We start from the raw sequence: 18,797 nt of genomic DNA on the forward strand, positions 1-18,797 counted from the left end.
AGATGGGCATGGATGTTAGCCCAGGGCCAGTCTTCCTCAGCAAAAAGAGGAGGCTTGGCATCGGGTGTTAGCTCAGGGCTAATCTTGCTCACCAAAAAAAAAAAAAAAAAAGTTGGAGGATTAAAAGTTATGTAATTAATTAAAATAAAAACAAGCAAGGTAATTATATTCAGTCAAAACAAGGGGAGTAGTAGAGGATTTAAAAGCATTTGAGTATTTGTATATTCTTGTCATAAATCTTGTAATAATGCATTAAGAAAAATGAAAGATAAAAATACTGTAACTCAGGGCTTCATTATCTGTGGTGTTGAAAGCCCAGCATAACCTTTGGTGAAGGTCAGGGATTCCTCAATTATCTGAGAGGCTCATGCTGTTGGGTAGGCTGTACCTTTGGGTATTTCTGGCATGTGGAAAGAGGCCATACTTGCCTGCAAGCTATATGCATGCAGCCTGGGAAGCTGCCTGATCAGCAGCTGGTGGGAGAGTTTTACTTGTGGGATGTATTGTTCACGTCCTTGCAGGTAGAGGAGGTCTGTCATATGTCCTCCACTTGTTCCTTTTTATCCTCAGCAGAGCAGTTTCACTTTGTCAGCTCATTCTTTGCTTACACATCGGATTTAAAGTGTGCCTATCTTATACTGACTGCCAGTTCTACACAATGCAAGATATTGCAATAGCTTTTGGCTATTCAAGTTACGACCAGTTAAAAGGAATTCAGCAACTCAAAAGAGGGAATATCACTGAAAAAACAAACAGATTCCTCCTATGAAGGCAGAACTAATGGAAAAGATGAGAGAATGCTGTGATGGGAAGAAAAGGGAATGAAGACTCTCAAGAGGATACAGTTGCAACACAGAAAAAGTTGTTTTGGAACTAAAAATACATTCAGAATTCTTAAATCTAAGAAAGATTGAAAATAAGAAAAGGCCAAAGATGTACTGTGAGCAAAACAATATTAATATCAAATAAAATATACTAAAAGCCTCAAGGCATTAAAGGGACAAAGAGGACTATTCTATAGTGATAAAAGGAACAATCAAACCAACAATCCAATTTTTAGAAAATGGGCAAAACTTATGAATAATAACAGTTCACAGGAAAAAATGTTAATGGTTCTTATACAGATGAAAAGATACTCTACCTCATTCATAAAACATATGTAATTTAAAATTACATGGAGTAGCATTTTTCACTCTGTAAGATTGGCAAGTATTAAGAAGTTTGATAAAACACTGTTGTCAAGGATGTAGGGTAACATGTGCTTTCTTTTACTGCTGCTGGGAGCATAAATTAGTACAACTTTTATGGGAAGCAATTTCATAATATTTATTAACATTCACATTTCCTGTGACCTAGCAGTCCCAATTTTAGAAATTTATTCTACTGATACACTTGTAAATTTGGGAAATAAAGCTTAGTCTTTGCAGTATTGTATGTAAAAGCAAAATATTGGAAATAGTGTAAATCCAGCAGTAAGATCTGGTTAAATAAATTATGTTCAATATATATAATGGAATACTATGCAGATGTAAAACTGGGAATGAGAAAGCTATGTACAAGTATGGAATGATCTACAAAAACACATTATTAAGTTAAAAGAAAAGTGCAGAACAATGTGCTGAGTATATAACCATTTTTTTAAAAGGAAGGGAGGAATAATGACACACTCATACACATACAAATACACACATAATGTTTCCTGTAAGGATACACAAGGACTGTTGACATTTGTTATCTGCTGGTAGAGAAACAGTATCTTTCACAGAGAAGTTTTTAATTTTAACGAAGTCCACCTTATCAATTTTTTCTTTCATGCATCATGCTTTTGGTGTTGTATCTAAAAAGTCATTGCCAAATGCAAGGTCACTTAGGTTTTCTTCAGTTTTTCTTCTAGTTTTGTGGTTTACGTTTAGGTCTGTGATCCATTTTGAGTTAATTTTGTGGCAGGTCTAAGGCCTGTGTCTAGATTCATTTTTTCTTTTTTTGCACGTGGATGTCTAGTTGCTCCAGCCTCATTTGTTGCAAAGACTGTCCTTTCTCCATTGAATTGCCTTTGCTCCTTGGTTAAAGGTGAATTGAATATATTTGTGTAAGTCTATTTCTGGGCTCTTTATTCTATTCCATTGATCTATTTTCCTGTTCTTCTGCTGATACCACCCTGTCTTGATTAATGTGGATTTACAGAGAGTCTTGAAGTGGGGTAGTGTCAACCCTCCAACTCTTCTTCAATATTGTGTTGGCTATTCTGAGTCTTTTGCCTTTCCATATAAGTTTTAGAATCAGTTTGTTGATATCCACCAAATAACTTACTGGGATTTTGATTGCGATTTTGTTGAATCTGTACATCAAGTTGGGAATAACTGACATCTTAACAATATTGATTATTCCTGTCCACGAACATGGAATATCTCTTCTTTAATTAGATCTTTGATTTCTTTCATCAGAGTTTTGTAGTCTTCCACAGAGATCTTATACATATTTATTGGATATATACTTAAGTATTTCATTTTTTGCTGCTAATGTAAATGACCTTGTGTTTTTAGTTTCAAATTCCAATTATTCGTTGCTAGTTTATAAGAAAATAGTTGACTTTTATATATTAACCTTGTATCCTGCTACTTTGTTATAATTATGCTTAATAATTCCAGGAGTTTTTTTCCTTATAAATGGTATTTTTAATTTCAGTTTCCAGTTGTTTTTTGCTAGTATGTAGACATACAATTGGTTTTTGTACTTTGATCTTGTAGCCTGCTACCTTATGAACTCTTGCATAGATTCCTTAGGATTTTCAACATATATTATCATGTCATCTATGAATAAAGAGAGTTTTACTTATTCCCTTCCAATTTATATTTCTTTTTCTTTCCTATTGTCACTGATTAGGACTTCCTTTTCAAGGTTAAATAGGAATGATGAGAGCAGAAATCCTTGCCTTGTTCCTGATCTCGGGAGGAAAGCATCAAGTCTTTTATTATTAGGTATGATGTTAGCTGTAGAGTTTTCTTAGCAGCCCTTTATCTGGTTGAGTAAGTTCTTCTGTTCTTAGTTTTCTGAGAGTTTTGATCATGAATGGTTGCTGGATTTTGTTAAATGTTTTTTCTTTACCTATTTGCAATGATTATATGGTGGGGTATTTTTAGCCCATGAATATGGTGAATTACACTGATTGATTTTTACATGTCACACCAACTTTGAATTCCCTGGATAAACACCGCCTAATTATGAGAGAAGCTCATAAATTCTCCATTTGGAGAATATTGTTGGTTAGAGCCTGTTTTGTACTATTTTGAATCCTTTATAATCTAGAGATGATTCTGGAATCCCTAAATAGCAGCAAGGAACCAGCTGAGGTTAGATTACATACATTCATGTGGAATCAATTGTTTCAGATTTTGTAACATTTTTGAACAGATCTTCACAGCCTGGGAACAGGAATGAAGGAAGCATTTTGTGGGCAAGGTGGTAGGAACAGAAGGAATTCAGAGTTCTACCAAAACTGTTGCTGGAATGGCTTCCTGTAGGGACCATAATAATACGTTTCTGCCAAGAAGAGAATGTGAGAATTACACTTTCTTGATGAGAAATTTAAGAGGAGTTGGAAAGGTGAAAGGGTAGGCAATTGGTGTTACAAGATTATTTCAGTGTTCAAAATCTTAAAAATACAGTAGTTTATATATTTTAGAGTTGTATGTTTAATTAAAAAGGCTACTAACATTTGCCCATATTATTTTTTTTTTTCCATTTTACTTCACAGATTTAAGCCCTGAAATATCTAGTAAGGTCTTGTTTTATTTTATATTACTTTGGACAGTAGGTATAAGTGACATTTGGTTGCTATTTCTATAAAAATTCTTTGGCAGCCTTCTAAATCTGAGGTCATATTAGGGTGAGTTTGGCCTCTCTTACTGTGCTAGGCTTAGTAAGAGATTGTATTTTAATTAACACAGTGAATGGTTCTGGCTTTGCTCTTTGAATTGGGGTTTGGTTTCAGGATATTTAAAAATATCTTAATGATCTGAAAATAGACAACTCTCCCATTCTACAAATAGTTTTATTGACCTGTTCATTCCAGTGACTTGCTTTTCCTGAAGGACTTGTGCCATCTGATCTTTTTTCTCTTTTGTATTTTTCCTGTGTTTACCTACTAGATGTTTTATTTAAGTAATAGTGTTTAGTTTACCATATTAAATAACTAAATATTAAAATTAAATAAGAATTACCTTTTATAAATAAAATTTAAGGAGTTCCTGATTTAAAACAAAAAATAAAGGAAAAAATTAAAGTGTTTTAAAATAGACTTTGGTTACCACATCTTTTATCTTCCTGTTAACTGCTTTCACAATGTATTTGTGGTTACGTAGAATTACATAACTTTGCTCTGTGTTTTGATTGCATGTTGTAGATTTAGAAATAGTTTTGATAATGTAGTGTGTTATACCTGAGCCACAAAAAAATGGCTTTTTGTCATTTTTTTAATGTGAATTTTAATTCTCTATTCTGATAGTTTGTCTAAATTAACTTTATTATAAAGAGTATGATGTGATGATACCTATTTTTTATAGTTCTTGAAATAACCAGTTACTGTTTCTTATGAAAGGGGATAAACTGATCTTCTTTTTGGAGGAAAGGATATCTGCAATCTTGTTTCTGTATTATTTCAAAATTAATTTTCAGTGAATCAGCTTGTAACTCAGTTGGCAAGAGTAGAATACTGTTGAGATGAAAAGGTCTCTATGTATGTGATTTCTTACGTGCTTAGTATTTTGAAGATGGAGTTAATCTAATTGTCTGTTTTTATTTCCTATTCCCATATGGCCCATTGTCTTCTCACGGAAGGAAACCTTTGCACACCTTTAACTTGAGCTAGCCATCTTGCTTACACTTGGTAACAGCCATTGGTAACAACTATTGGTACTGGTTAATTTCAAACCCACTGCACTAAGGGAAGAAGATAATTTTGATTGCCAATTGGAATTTAGTTCTAAAATCAACCTCTTAAATATTTTCTTTTTTGAATTTCCTTATTTAAATTTGTCTTGTTTATGACCCACCTGCAATAAAATTTGCATGAGTTGCCAAACCAAAAAGCAAAATATCCAAAAACATGTTATACAACCTTTTTTTTGAACAGCTTTGTTGCCAACACAATGTTTTTAAAATTAAATCTAGCAATTTAAATTGCAAATATTTATTATTCAGAAGAGATTAAATTGCCCATTCTGACATTTAACTTGGTTTCTCCTCCTCTTCTTTATAAATTACATAGTAAATAAAAATGGTAGCTAAAATATTCTTTTTTAAAGTTGTATGTGTCTTTAAAAAATACTAAATAGGCAAACTGTTAAAAGTTGCTAAAATTTTACTAACTGTATCTATTTCTTGAGGAGTTTTTTATTTACTCTAATGAAAATGTGCTGTGTTTTGCTTGATGTTGTAAAGTAAGCTTGATATGAAAAGGCACAAATTTTGGAACCATAGAAACACAGCTTCAAATTTCAGTTTTGCTATTTATATTTACTAGGTCTGCAATTGGTAACATAGAAAATTTACTAAATCTCTTTTCGTCAGATTTTCACATTTGTTACGAGAATGATAATACCTACCTCATAGGGATTATATTTTCTCATTTAACCCTCACATGTAAAGCTTTATGCAAAATACTTAGCTTGTAGTAGGTGCTCAAAAAAATATTAATTCTCTTCTCCTTTACTGTCTTCATTGTTTCTTTGATAGTCAAGCCTTTATCATTGCATTAAACATGTAGAAAATGTCTGCAAGTTGCTGATTAAATTATTGAAAAAGCCCAGCCTGAATACATTTAATTACAAGCTGTATTTTGAAGTAAAAGGAAATTGCTACCAGGATTTACTGGTAATACAAATTACTTCTTTCATTTTCTGTCTGTGAAACTAATTAAATCAAATATTTTATGCATATCACAGAATAAGCTAGGAACTCTCTTATCATCCTTTTCTTCAATGACGTCCTTTACATCCCCTTTAGTGAGTCCATTTGGAACCCATTCAAGTATGAAAAATAGCATGGCTGACATTGCAGACATGTAAATCACAAATCTAAAGGAAGTAGAACAGAAGATGAAAACATTTATCTACCAGTAAGGTCCTCAATCCTCAATCTCCCAGATGAGCAAGGTAGCAATTAGACTAATAGTTTGAAAAAAATTAGTCATCTTTTTTCCACTCTCTGATTAATAAAGGTGATGTTTTCTTAGTATGCCTGGAGATTTAGAATTCTCTAGGCCAGTAGTTCTTAAATTTAGCAAGTGTCAGAATCATCTGGAGGGCATGTTGTAAAGATTGCCTCCTGGGTTTCTGACTCAGTAGGTCTGGAGTGGGGTCTGAGAATTTGTATTTCCAACAAGTTCCCAGGTGAACTAATGTTGCTGCCCCGGACTACACTTTGAGAACTCCTGTTCCAATGGTATATAGAAGAAGCAGGGATGAACCAACGGGTAGCATCAGACTGATTTTCCTGCTGAAAATTTTTCACTCAATTCAGAAAACTTTTTCTTTTTCCGGTACCTTTTATGTGTCCAATGGTGAGGTGTCATCAAGCTTCACGCGTCTTAAGACTTTCAGACCACAGACTTTTTTGCTTTACTGAGGGATCCTACCAGCGAACAAGCACTTTCTCAAAGAAAAGACTAGTGAAGAAAGGAGGAAAGGCCATCCATTTTGTTGCCTTTTCAGACCTCTGTCTTCATGTTACAGCAATATTTTATCTTTTACTAATTTTGATGCAAAAACATTGGCTCCTGTAATTCTACCTCTAGGTATCTATCCTAAGGAAGTAAATTTTGATGCATGATTAATAAAGACAAAAACAGAGATTTTTTTTTTTTTAAAGATTTTATTTATTTATTTATTTTCCCCTCAAAGCCCCAGTAGATAGTTGTATGTCATAGCTGCACATCCTTCTAGTTACTGTATGTGGGACGCGGCCTCAGCATGGCCGGAGAAACGGTGCGTCGGTGCGCGCCCAGGATCCGAACTGGGGCCGCCAGCAGCGGAGCGCACGCATTTAACCGCTAAGCCACAGGGCCGGCCCAAAACAGAGATATTTATCAGTGTTATTTATAAATAGGAAAAATAGTAGCTCCTACACAGAATTGTATTACTAGGTGATTTTAAAGTAAATTGCCTATGTATGTATGTGATTGCTAATTTTATAGTCAAATTTTGCTTATGAAGGGGAACATTTTAAAGATAGAAAATGCTTGATACACAATAATTATTTTATGTAGTGATGTTGCTCAAATTTAAGTAAAATTATATGTATTATATATTCTTAACTATGTGAAATTTATAGAAAAAAATGAGGAAATATGTCAAATTACGTGTATCTTTAGAAAATGAGATTATGTTTGGTGTTCTTTTCTGTATTTTATACTGTATCCATAAAGGGGTATTACTTTTATAATGAAAATGTTCATGTTATATATTTATATGTGTATATATATTTCAAGTTTTAGTGAAAATATATAAAGAAAAGTATATATACAAGTTTTACAAACCAGCACTCATATCTGGAAGCAGAATATTACCAGCACCCCAGGTGCATGCCTTGTGCTCCCTTTCAAGGGTAACTGCTGTCTTGACTTCTGACAGCATAGATTGTTTTTGTGCTTTATTTATGGAATCACGCAGGACTCTTTCATGACTAGCTTTTCTTCCTCAACATTATGTTTATGAGATTCATCCATTTTTATGTAGCTGATCCTTTCTCGTTGCTATACAATATTCCACTTTGTGAATGAATCATAATTGATTTATTCATTCTAATGTTATTGGGCATTTGAGTAGTTGTTAATTTTGGGGTATTACAGTTAGTGATCTCATGAACATTCTAGTGCATGTCCTTTGGTGAGCATGTGCATGCATTTCTGTAGGGCATTTACCTAGGATTGGTGTTGTTTGGTCAGAGTATACATGTGTTCAGCTTTAGTAGATACTTCCAGATAACTTTTTCCAAAGTGATACCAATTTACACTGCCACCAGCAGTATATGAAGATTCCCTGTTGCTCATATCCTTGCCAGTACAGTCTGTGTCGCTTAACAATGGAGAGTCGTTAGGCAGTTTCGTTGTTGTGTGAGCATCATAGAGTATATTTACACAAATGTAGACGGTATAGCTCACTTACACCTAGGCTATATGGTACTGATCTTATGGGACCACTGTCGTATATGTGGTTCATCATTGATCCAAATGTCGTTACACTTCACATGACTGCAATGTCCTATAATATGACATCTAATGAGATTTGGTGTGAGTTTCTCAAGTGCATTTTTGTAATTGAATTTTATTTTCCTATTGACTTCATTATAAAGTTGAAGATATGTTCTCGTATGAAAATCCTTCAGGACACATTTAAATTTTTTGGCAAAAACAAATAAGTAAGTTAATAGACTCTATTGGCTATTATAATCAGGAACATTGCTAGACTCAAATAAAATAATATTTATAAAGCACTACACAGACTTTTGTATTACTTTTAGAGCTCTAATAACTTTGAACTGTTCTTAACATCTTGGTTTTCTTTCTTTTTTATCCACTGATACCCTTATTCCTGACTCTGCATGTGTAGTTCTCAGAATTTATTCCCTTCTTCCCATTGTCTGAGTCCTTACAACAAGGTGGAAAGCACAAAACAGTTCAAAAACTCTCCACAAAAAAACAACTTTATATATATATAAATTTATAAATATGTAATTTAATTTATATATACACATATATATAATTTTATGAGCCTTGGTATTTTAAGACAAAGTAGGACTTGTACCTAGCACAATGCCCAATTCATAGGGTCTTAATATCTGTTTGTTGAGTGGATGGAACAGTGACAAAATTCTGCTGCCAAGTTTTTCTCTTCAGATTTTTGTTGGAGCTTCCACTTGTCCCCTCTCCTCCAATTTTGGAACTTTAGTTTAGAAGAGGGTATTTGATATGAATAAGAGAAAGTTATTAGTGAAATTTTTCAAAGTGGAACTTTCTTTCAAGATAACCCCATAAGGACAAGTCAGAAAGGAGAAAGGTAAAATTGTGAAATGACTGGAAATATTATGCGTTTTAGGGATTTTTTTGTGTGTGGTTCTAATTTTGGGAGAATCTAACTATTCAACTTTCCATTAAAATAAAAAACAGAGTTAGTATTATCTTTATATTAATTAAGATGTATCAGTGAAATAAGAAGTTCTACAAAATGTATTGGTTACTTACGAACAAAGAAAACTAGAAAAAAAATGATGCTGTAAGAGGAGGAAAATGAGAGAAGTTCCAAATATGAGGAAAGAAAGCTGGAGGCAGAGAGATTAGGGACAATGAAACTGTGTTTGAGTAGCATCTGTTATCCCAGATGATGTTAAAGAGTTTTGTGTTGAATGTTTTTTTCTCAACTCTCTTCTACTCTGGATCACGAAATTTTATAGAGTATTGTTTAGTTAGAAAAGACAGCTAATCCTCTAGAAATTGTTGATTATTTTGCTGGCCAGTTTTTAAAGCTTTCTTTGGGTTTTGGTTCCAGATCTTTAAACCTCACTCTGAAGCTACCCAATTGTTAAGAAACATTGGATACAGCCGTTGGAAATCTTAACCATATGTGTTAGAGTAGCTACAGAGAAAATACATGGGCCTTAGGCCTGAAACTTCAGGGCTTTGTTTAATATGTGTATCAATTTTATATAGTTGGTCAAAGCAGATATATAAAACTGCTACCTAATTCTTTAGAAAAGTGGTTGAATAACTGTAGTTTTATTCTGTAATGTCAGGTACTCAAATTCAAAGATTAATTCTAGATTTTATATTTTTGATCACTGTGTTCTCTCTTTTAATATCTAGGGTTGGTATACGAAGGTAATTTTTAAATGAATTGGATATTTTAAAAATAGAATACTTTAAAATATTAATTTACATAGAAATTTCTAGAAAATAAGGGTTAGATTAGTGAATTATACTATCCTAGAGATGTAATCCTTTTAAGGCAATGTCCTTATCTCAGTTTCTATGAAATTTAAGTTGGAGATCTTGTAAGATAATTGTGACTCTTTTGCAGGCCATAGGGGAAAAGTGACATCTGATTTATCTGGAACGCAGACCTTAAAGGATTCCAGCTATAAACACATACTCAGCTCAATTAGTATTGAACTGGCCTGGGGAAGAATACATCGTAATAGCATGAACTTGGAGATGGTTTGGATAGAAAACTTTATTATAAAGCCAAGAGGCTGAGTCCGGGGCTGTAGTCAAAGAAAATTTCTCGCATCTCCCTGCAGCCATCTTTAGTTCACAGTTATTAATCTGTTCCCTTCCAACTCATCTTGTATTTTTGGAAAAGAAGGGAAATGTCTCTCTCTGAGATTTTTCTATTCACATTAGATAGTTGGAATGTAATCACTTTAACTCAAACTTAATCTATTGTAATAATACAATTTATGGAATTCACAATGCTCAAATTGTTTCATGAAAGTACTCTTAGAAATTCTGGATTAGTTGATTAACCACAGTTCACAGCTCTTCAGTTGCACATTATCCTTATATTTCAGAAGTTCCTTTCTGAATGGGAGAGTCAAAACAACCTACCCAGGAACAAATTATTTTCTTGGTTGACAGAGCCATATCAGTTCTTAGCACACATGAAATCAAGCTGAGAGCCACAGCTAATCCAAGATTTGGTGTTTTCTTAGCTCTGCTATTTTCTCTATTATTTTGCTTGTATTTCTGTTTTCACACAATTCTCTCAAGTGATTAAGCTGAACTCAGAGAAGTAATTTTATTTTGTTTTTTTAAAAGGTCTTATTTAATTATTTTGTTTCAGAAAGGATATGCTGTCATTAATAAGCTTTTTGTTATCCTGTGGCAGTCATGGAAATACATCATGCAGATTTCCTTCCAGTGGGAGGCATAATTGACTGACAGTAACAGCTGTGGCCTCTCTGGATCCACCACCTCGTTCTTGCTGAGGCCACCCACACTAATCGTGGCTACTCTCAGCAGTGAATGAGCATGTTGGGGTACTAGTTTAGGCCCATGCCTACCGGACGCAGAATTCCTCTAATGGGCAGAGCATTACTTATCTATTGCTGCCTAACAGATTACCCTAAAACCTAGCAGCCTAAAACAACAAACATCATTATCTCACACAGTTTCTGAGGGTCAGGAGTGGCTTAGCTAGTGGCTTAGCTGCCTCAAGGCCTTTCATGTATTGTAATCAAGCTCTTGGCCAGGGCTGCTGTCATCTGAGGGCTGGACTATGGCTGGAAGATCTGCTTCCAAGATGGCTTACTTACATGGCTCTTGGCAAGAGCCCTCAGTTCCTTACTGGCTACTGTCAGGAGGTTTCAGATCCTTGCCACATGGGTGTCTCCGTAAGCCAGCAACTAATATACATTTTCAGGATCCAAATTTGTTGGGGGCAAGTAGTAATTCAGTTTTCATCTTAGGTATCATTTCCTGTGAGACACTTTTCTAAATATCATCCCCACCTAGGATTGCCAGATGTAGCAAATAAAAATACAGGACAGTATTTGGGACATACTTATACTAAAAAAGTATTCATTGTTTATTTGAAATTCAAATTTAACTGGATGTCCTGTAGCCCTACTTCCACCCTCTTTGGGTTTAGTATGTCTTGTTTGTGCTCCTACGGTACCCTGTGCTGTCCCATTTCTGCACTACTGCACTATATCTTAAATGTCTAGTTGTCAGTATCTTCCCACTAGGCTGAAACTTCCCTATGGGCAGGAACTGTGTCTTGTTTATTTTATTCACTGTTAGAGCCCCAGTGCCAAGTACCGTGCCTGACCTTTATAGGTACTGAATAAATATATGTGGGCTGTGTGTTTCAAAGAATGAAAACACTTGGTCTTATAATTGCATGTACTTTTTCTCTTCCTCCATCTTTTCTTCCTCTTCATCATCATCATTTTCATGATGAGTGTCATGGGAATGCTAATGTAGATGAAGGGCTAGGAATTTCAGCATTCAGAAACTTACTTTATCATGTTATATGTAAGCTTTAATTTCTCTAGTGAGAGCTGGAGGTGATGCCTGTTTGCTGCCTACCTTAGGTGATGTCCGCCTCCTGTCTACCTTGAAAGAAAAACACAAATTTTTTTTTGGTGTTTGGAGCCTGCTCTTTTCTAGGAACTGTGCTAGCTTCAGTAATTGAAAGCTGAGCTTTTTATATAACGGTAATAGGTTTTAAGTAGCAGTAAAAACATGGAGTCACTTAACTCTGAGTTTGAATCTTAGCCTTGTCACATACTAATGGTGACTGCTTGGGCGGATTACTTAGTTGTGTTTCAGAACGTCAGTTGTCTCAGCTCTCAAGCAATAATAATAATCGTCTCTAAAACAGCTGCTTCATAAGGGCTCTTGTGAAGATTCAATGGTAAAACATGTGACCTTGCCTAGCATAGGTCCTGTTTTTGGCACATGGTAGGTGCCCAGCGAATCCCTGATGAAGCTTCTTGGCCCTGCCAGATTGTAATTCCTTGTGATTCTGGCTTTCGAGTTTTAGGCATTCATAATTCTGCCAATTGTACATTCTCAGCCAAGCACGTGTACCAAATATCTAAACCTGTGATTTCTCTCTTACTGACATGGATTACTATGGCAACCACACATCAGAAGAGTAAAACTAACCTGCTTTATATTAGTCTAAAATAGCTGATTTTCTCTATATGTTGTGCATATTGAATCCTATTCCCAGTGATAGAAGGATGCTACATTGAAGGATCAAAATAGATGTTTCTATGATTAGTTATCTGCCACAAACCAGTTATCCCTGTGGTAACTTTTCTGATATCTTCTGCTTAAAACCCAAAAGATAAGAAGGCTCATGAGATCCCACTTTTTCAGTCTGTGGTTCTTCTGAAAAATCAAGTTCAAGTGTAACTTTTGGCTATTTGCTTCTCAGGAGGTTTCTGTCCTTACTGGCCTCACATGCATTAGGATTGCTGGTTGTACCACCCCAATGTCCACAACACTGTCTTTCCCCACTCTACCCCCATGCTTTTCAGTTTAATGAATAAGGAAAGTGGGTCTCATATAGGTTAAGTGACTTACCACGGATCAGCCATGTAGGCAGCTGGGATTTGAACCCAGGTGTCCTGACTCCATTGCAATATGTGTACAACATTGTGGTTGTTTTATTGAATGAGAGTTATGGAGCCTGTGCATTGATATACAAATGTGAGATGCTGTTATTAGTATTGTGAAGTGCTACACAGAGATAACACGATAACCCCTATAGCAGAAGGGTTTGTAGTTGATTTAAGGAGACTAGACATATAAGTTAAATAACAAAAGATAGTAAGTGCCAATGATTCATATAACCAAAAAAAGCTACTGAAAATCAGTATTATTTTTAGCCATGTTGAATATTTTTGGATATTTTATTAAAATCATTTGTGTTTGGATTCTTGTACTTAGGATGATGCTTTTGAGGTTTGTTCTGTTGTGGGTATCAGTGGTTCTTTTTTATTACTGACTGGTATTCCATTGTATGAATGTACCACAATTTGTTTATCCATCCATGAGTTGATGAACATTTATGTTGTTTCCAGTTGTGGACTATTATGAATAAAGCTGCTGTGAACGTTCAAATACACGCTTATGTGTTGACGTAAATTTTCATTTTTCTAAGGTTGACCTAGGAGTGGAATTGCTGGGTCATAGGTAAGTGTATGTTTAACTTTATAAGAAATCACCAAATATGTTTCCCAAAGTGTCTGTACAAGTTGGTATTCCTGTGAGCAATGTATAAGAGTTGTAGTTGCCCTCCGTCCTTGCCAGCACTTGATATAGTCAGTCGTTTTTCATTTTAGTTATTCAAGTGGGTTTATGTGGTATCTCAATGTGGTTTTAATTTGCATTTCTCTAATGACTAATTCTGTTGTGCATTTTTTCTTGTGCTTGTTTTCTGTCAGCATATCTTCTTTGATGAAGTAACTGTTTAAAAATTTTTCCCATTTTTAAATTTGGTTGTTTGTTTTATTATCTTATTCTGGATGCAAGTCTTTTATCAGGTATATATTTTAGAGATATTTTCTCTCAGCCTGTAGCTTGCCTTTTTATTTTCTTAACACTAAATACCTCTGAAGAGCAAACATGTTTTGTACTTTAAAGTGCAATTTATCAATTTAAAAAATAGTTTGTGCTTCATGTCCTATTTAAGAGATCTTTGCCTAAGCTAGGATTACTGTTTTCTCCTATATTTTTTTCTGAGAGTTTTATAGTTTTTGCTCTTAAATTTATGTCTTTAATAAGTTTTGAATTACTTTTTGTGTATGGAGTGTGGTGAGGGGTAAAGTTTATTTTTATTATTATTTTTATTTATTTATTTTTTAAAGATTTTATTTATTTATTCTTTTTCCCCCCAAAGCCCCAGTAGATAGTTGTACGTCATAGCTGTACATCCTTCTAGTTGCTGTACGTGGGACGCGGCCTCAGCATGGCCAGAGAAGCAGTGCGTTGGTGCGTGCCCGGGATCCGAACCTGGGCTGCCAGCAGCGGAGCGCACGCACCCAACCGCTAAGCCACGGGGCCAGCCCAGAAGTTTATTTTTCTTGCATATGAGTAACCAATCATTACAGTATCATTTATTGGAAGGATTATCCTTTCCCATAGAATTGCTTTGTACCTTTGTCAAACATCAATTGACTATAAGTTGAGGGTCTGTTTCTAGATTCTGTTCTGTTCCATTGATCTAAATATTTGTCTTCATGTCAGTAACACACTACTTAATGTAGTTCAGTGTTTCTTAACAAAGGGCAGTTTTGCCCCCCCCAGGAGATATTTGGCAGTGTCTGGAGACGTTTTTGATTGTCACAACTCGGGGTTGGAGGCTTTGCTGCTGGTAGGGGTAGAGGCCAGGGATGCTGCTCAACATCCTACAGTGACAGGATAGTTCCCCATAACAAAGAATTAGTCAGTCCAAAATGCCAGTAGTACCAAGGTCGAGAAATTCTGCTATAGCTGTATATTAAGTCTTCAAGGTAGTGTAAGTCCTCCAACTTTGTTCTTTTTCAGAGGTGTTGTGTATACTAGGTCTTTTGCATTTTTATATAAATTTTAGAATCAGCTTGTAAATTTCTACAGCAGTGCCTGTTGAGATTTTGATTGGGGATTGCATTGAATCTGTAGATAAATTTGAGAAGAGTTGACATCTTAAGGATATTGAATCTTCCAATTTATAAGCATGGTTTATCTATCCATTAATTTAAATCTTCTGTAGTTTGTCTCAGCAAAATGTTGTAGTTTTCATTGTATAGGCCTTGCACATATTTTGTTAAATTTATCACTGTTTCGTATTTTTAGTATTATAAATTATATTTTTTTATTTCAATCTGTGATTTTTTTAATTGCTAGAATATAGAAATACAGTTGATTTTTGCATGTTTACCTTGTAGCCTGTGACCTTGCTAATAAACTCACTACTAGTGAATTGTTATAGATTACATAGGATTTTCCACATAGACCAACATTTTGTCTGTTTTACTTATTCCTTTCTTATTTTTATGCCTTTTTCCTTTTTCTTGACTTATTGCACTGGCTGAGACTCCTGTTCAACAGTGGTCATCATTGTCTTGTTCCTGATCTTAGGGGGAAGATACTCTGTTTTTTACCATTACATGTCATTTTTAGCTATAGGTTTTTTGTAGTTGCCTTCAGCACATTGAGGAGGTTCCCATCTATTCCTTGTCTGCTTAGTTATTATCAAGAAAGATTGTTGAATTTTGTCAAATACCTTATCAGTATCTGTCATGATGGTAGTGTAGTTTTTCTTTTTTATTCTGTTGATACATGGTGAATTACATTGATTGGTTTTCTCATGGTAAGCCAACATTGAATTCCAGATAAACCCCACTTAGGCATGATGTATTATCTTTTTTATATATTCTTGGATTCAGTTGGCTAAAATCTTATTTAGAATTTTTGGGGGATATTGGTCTGTAATTTACTTAGAATGTTTTTGTCTTTTTTTTGTTTCCTTTTGTTTGTTTGGTTCTTTTTCTGAAGTGCCTTTTGACCTTAGTTGCCACCTTGTGTTATTTCAGCATTTTCAGGGGATTAACACTCTGAAAGAAGGGGTTGATTTACTTATTGTAAAAAGTCTGTTGTGGAAGCCTGAGAAGTGGTGGTGGCCTAGTGGTTGGGTTCGCACGCTCTGCTTCAGCAGCCCGGGGTTCACGGGTTCGGATCCCGGGCACGGACCTATGTACTGCTCGTCAAGCCATGCTGTGGCAGCGTCCCACTTGCAAAAGGGAGGAAGATTGGCACGATATTAGCTGAGGGACAGTCTTCCTCAAACGAAAAGAGGAAGATTGGCAACAGGTGTTAGCTCAAGGCCAGTCTTCCTCACCAAAGAAAAAAAGAAAAAAGTCTGTGTGTTTTGAGTGCTATTTGCCAGGAACTGTGTGCTAAGCTCTTTTTATATTCATTATTTCATGTAATCCTTACAACCTCCTTGCAAGATAAGTACTATTATTACACCTATTTTAGAAATGAGAAAACTGAGACTCAGAGCAGTTAACTAACTTTCCCAAGTGGTAGAGACAGTTCACATCACGTCTTTCAGATCAGAGTCAGTCTTCTAAACACATTGCTCTGTGTTCTTGTCTTTCTCGGGAAATCTTTGATTGACATGGAACATTATTGACCAGACCCGGAGTTTAAAGAACTGTACCTCTGAGTAATTTCAATCCACCTCGTTATGCTAATTGGTTTTAATATTATTTGTGTGCTAACTTACTTTTCAGTTTATTTTGAGAGTGTCTCTCATAGTTTGTATGTTAGCTCACTAATTTATAAGTTTTATCATGTGCACTTTATTGTGGAGGAACTTGAATATTTCTAATTGGTTGCTACAATGCTTTGGTTTAAATTTCACATCTATTGGCAGTTTCTTGACATTGTTAATGTGGATTAGAGCTTCCTTGAGAGAAAATAATACTTGCTTTTTGACTGTGCTCTATTCTATATGCTCAGTAATATCAATAAGCATATTTTTGTTTATGTGAAATTGTGGTATGGTTGAGAGTTAAGGGAGGCAAGAGTAGATCAGAAGCTATTTCTTCCACTTATCTGCTGTTCCCAGGTTGAACATGAGCCAGATTATTGTAGGACCTTTGAACTGCAAGAATTCAGCTGTGGGAAGCCTGGGTTTGCTGGTAGCCAGCTAGTGGGACCCAACTTAATCTCCTCTGTTATCCCATGGTCAGGTAGTTGAAAATACACAGAGAAGCAGATTTACATGTAGCATCAGAAGCTATAAACATAAATTAAAATATGCCAGGCATCAGAAGGATTTTCTATGAGTACAAGTAAAGACAGATCCCTGAGACAGAATGGCAGGGACAGGCAGACAAGTGGTAGATTTTCTCCCCATCTCTACTACATATCTACAACTTAAAGAAGTGGGGTCTTTGCCAACCAGAAACTTGGCAGCTGCCGCATGTGATGTTGCAACTGCTATCTGCAGCATCCAGGGCTCTGTTTCTCCCTCCCATCTTTCTTATCATTACCTCTCTACTTCCCTTGGTGACCACAGTTCTGTAAAGGCAGAGGCAGATGTGGGCTGGTTATGGTGCATTTTCAGATGTGAAGGGAGTAGTAGTAGGAAGGGGCAGAGAGAAGAAAATTCTTGGGAGTGGTATGCATTTTTCAGGCCCTACTTCAAATAAACACACAAATGAAGCTTTTTATTATGGAAAATTTTAAATATTTACAGGAGTAAAGAGAACAGTTTAATGGACTCCCTTGTACCAGTCACCAGCTTAAACAACTCTTGGTTAGGCCTTACTTTTGGCTAGGGAAGAACTATATTCTGCTTCAAAGTACCCAGGATGAAATTACCAGTCACATACATCATATAACGAGGCAACAGGATCAGGAGAGTCTTCGTTAGTTCATCAGAGCCATAGTAAATTAGGGGACCCTTAACCTAGAATCCACGAATTGACTTCAAGGCATGACAGACTAAACTGGTAAGCAAAATTCTATGCTCTAGAGAGAAAGTATATAATTTTAATGAGATCCTTGAGGAGATCCTTAATCTCCAAAATAGATGAGAGCCATAATATTATTATCTGACTGCTTAACACCAGAAATTTGGCTAAGAGTTGTGTGAATCAATCTTTTCTCTAACTTAAGAACTGCGAGTTAAAAGTCACATAATACTCAGGTGGATAATAAAGGGGAGAAACCAACTAGAATTCACCTAACTTTTTTCTTAGCAAGCACCAAACCTGGATAGTTTTCTCAACCCTCAAATAATTGACAGGATTTTTTTATAGAGCCATCCTGGGCTTAAGACATTCTGCAAAATAAAAGAAGGAAATCTTATACTTAAGACACAAAGGAAAATCATACTTGGAAAAAATTGAGAAAGAAACAAGGTAATATTACGTAGTATTTGCTTTCTTCTCAGAATTATTTAATGAGGGCCGGCCCCGTGGCTTAGCGGTTAAGTGCGCGCGCTCCGCTGCTGGCGGCCCGGGTTCCGATCCCAGGCGCGCACCGACGCACCGCTTCTCCGGCCATGCTGAGGCCGCGTCCCATGTACAGCAACTAGCCGCGTCCCATGTACAGCAACTAGAAGGATGTGCAGCTATGACACACAACTATCTACTGGGGCTTTAGGGGGAAAAGTAAATAAATAAATAAAATCTTAGGATTATTTAATGAATCTGAAGTAGTATGTAAAAGACAGCAGACTGACGTAGAGGGGAACCAGCTGAGGTATCAGCGAAGATTATAGTAATAATAGCTAAATATT

General features: G+C 35.5%; 1 protein-coding gene across 8 annotated transcripts in view; it reads left to right on the forward strand.

Annotated features, from left to right (window-relative positions):
- TFDP2 (transcription factor Dp-2) overlaps positions 1–18,797 on the forward strand; it is a 170,942-nt gene that overhangs the window by 61,102 nt on the left and 91,043 nt on the right. For 2 of the 8 annotated variants that reach the window (XM_087430453.1, XM_087430457.1), the window contains exon 2: positions 13,665–13,696. The exons of 5 other annotated variants lie outside the window; for them this stretch is intronic. The gene's annotated coding sequence lies outside the window, so the exon portion shown is untranslated. Of the gene's footprint in view, positions 1–2,883; positions 2,979–13,664; positions 13,697–18,797 lie in introns of all 8 variants that reach the window. One more of the 8 variants, XM_087430452.1, reaches the window with a different exon arrangement.

This window comes from Ceratotherium simum, chromosome 5 (assembly GCF_057802395.1).
Source record: "Ceratotherium simum simum isolate JZ-2026a chromosome 5, ASM5780239v1, whole genome shotgun sequence".
Taxonomy (NCBI): Eukaryota; Metazoa; Chordata; class Mammalia; order Perissodactyla; family Rhinocerotidae; genus Ceratotherium; species Ceratotherium simum.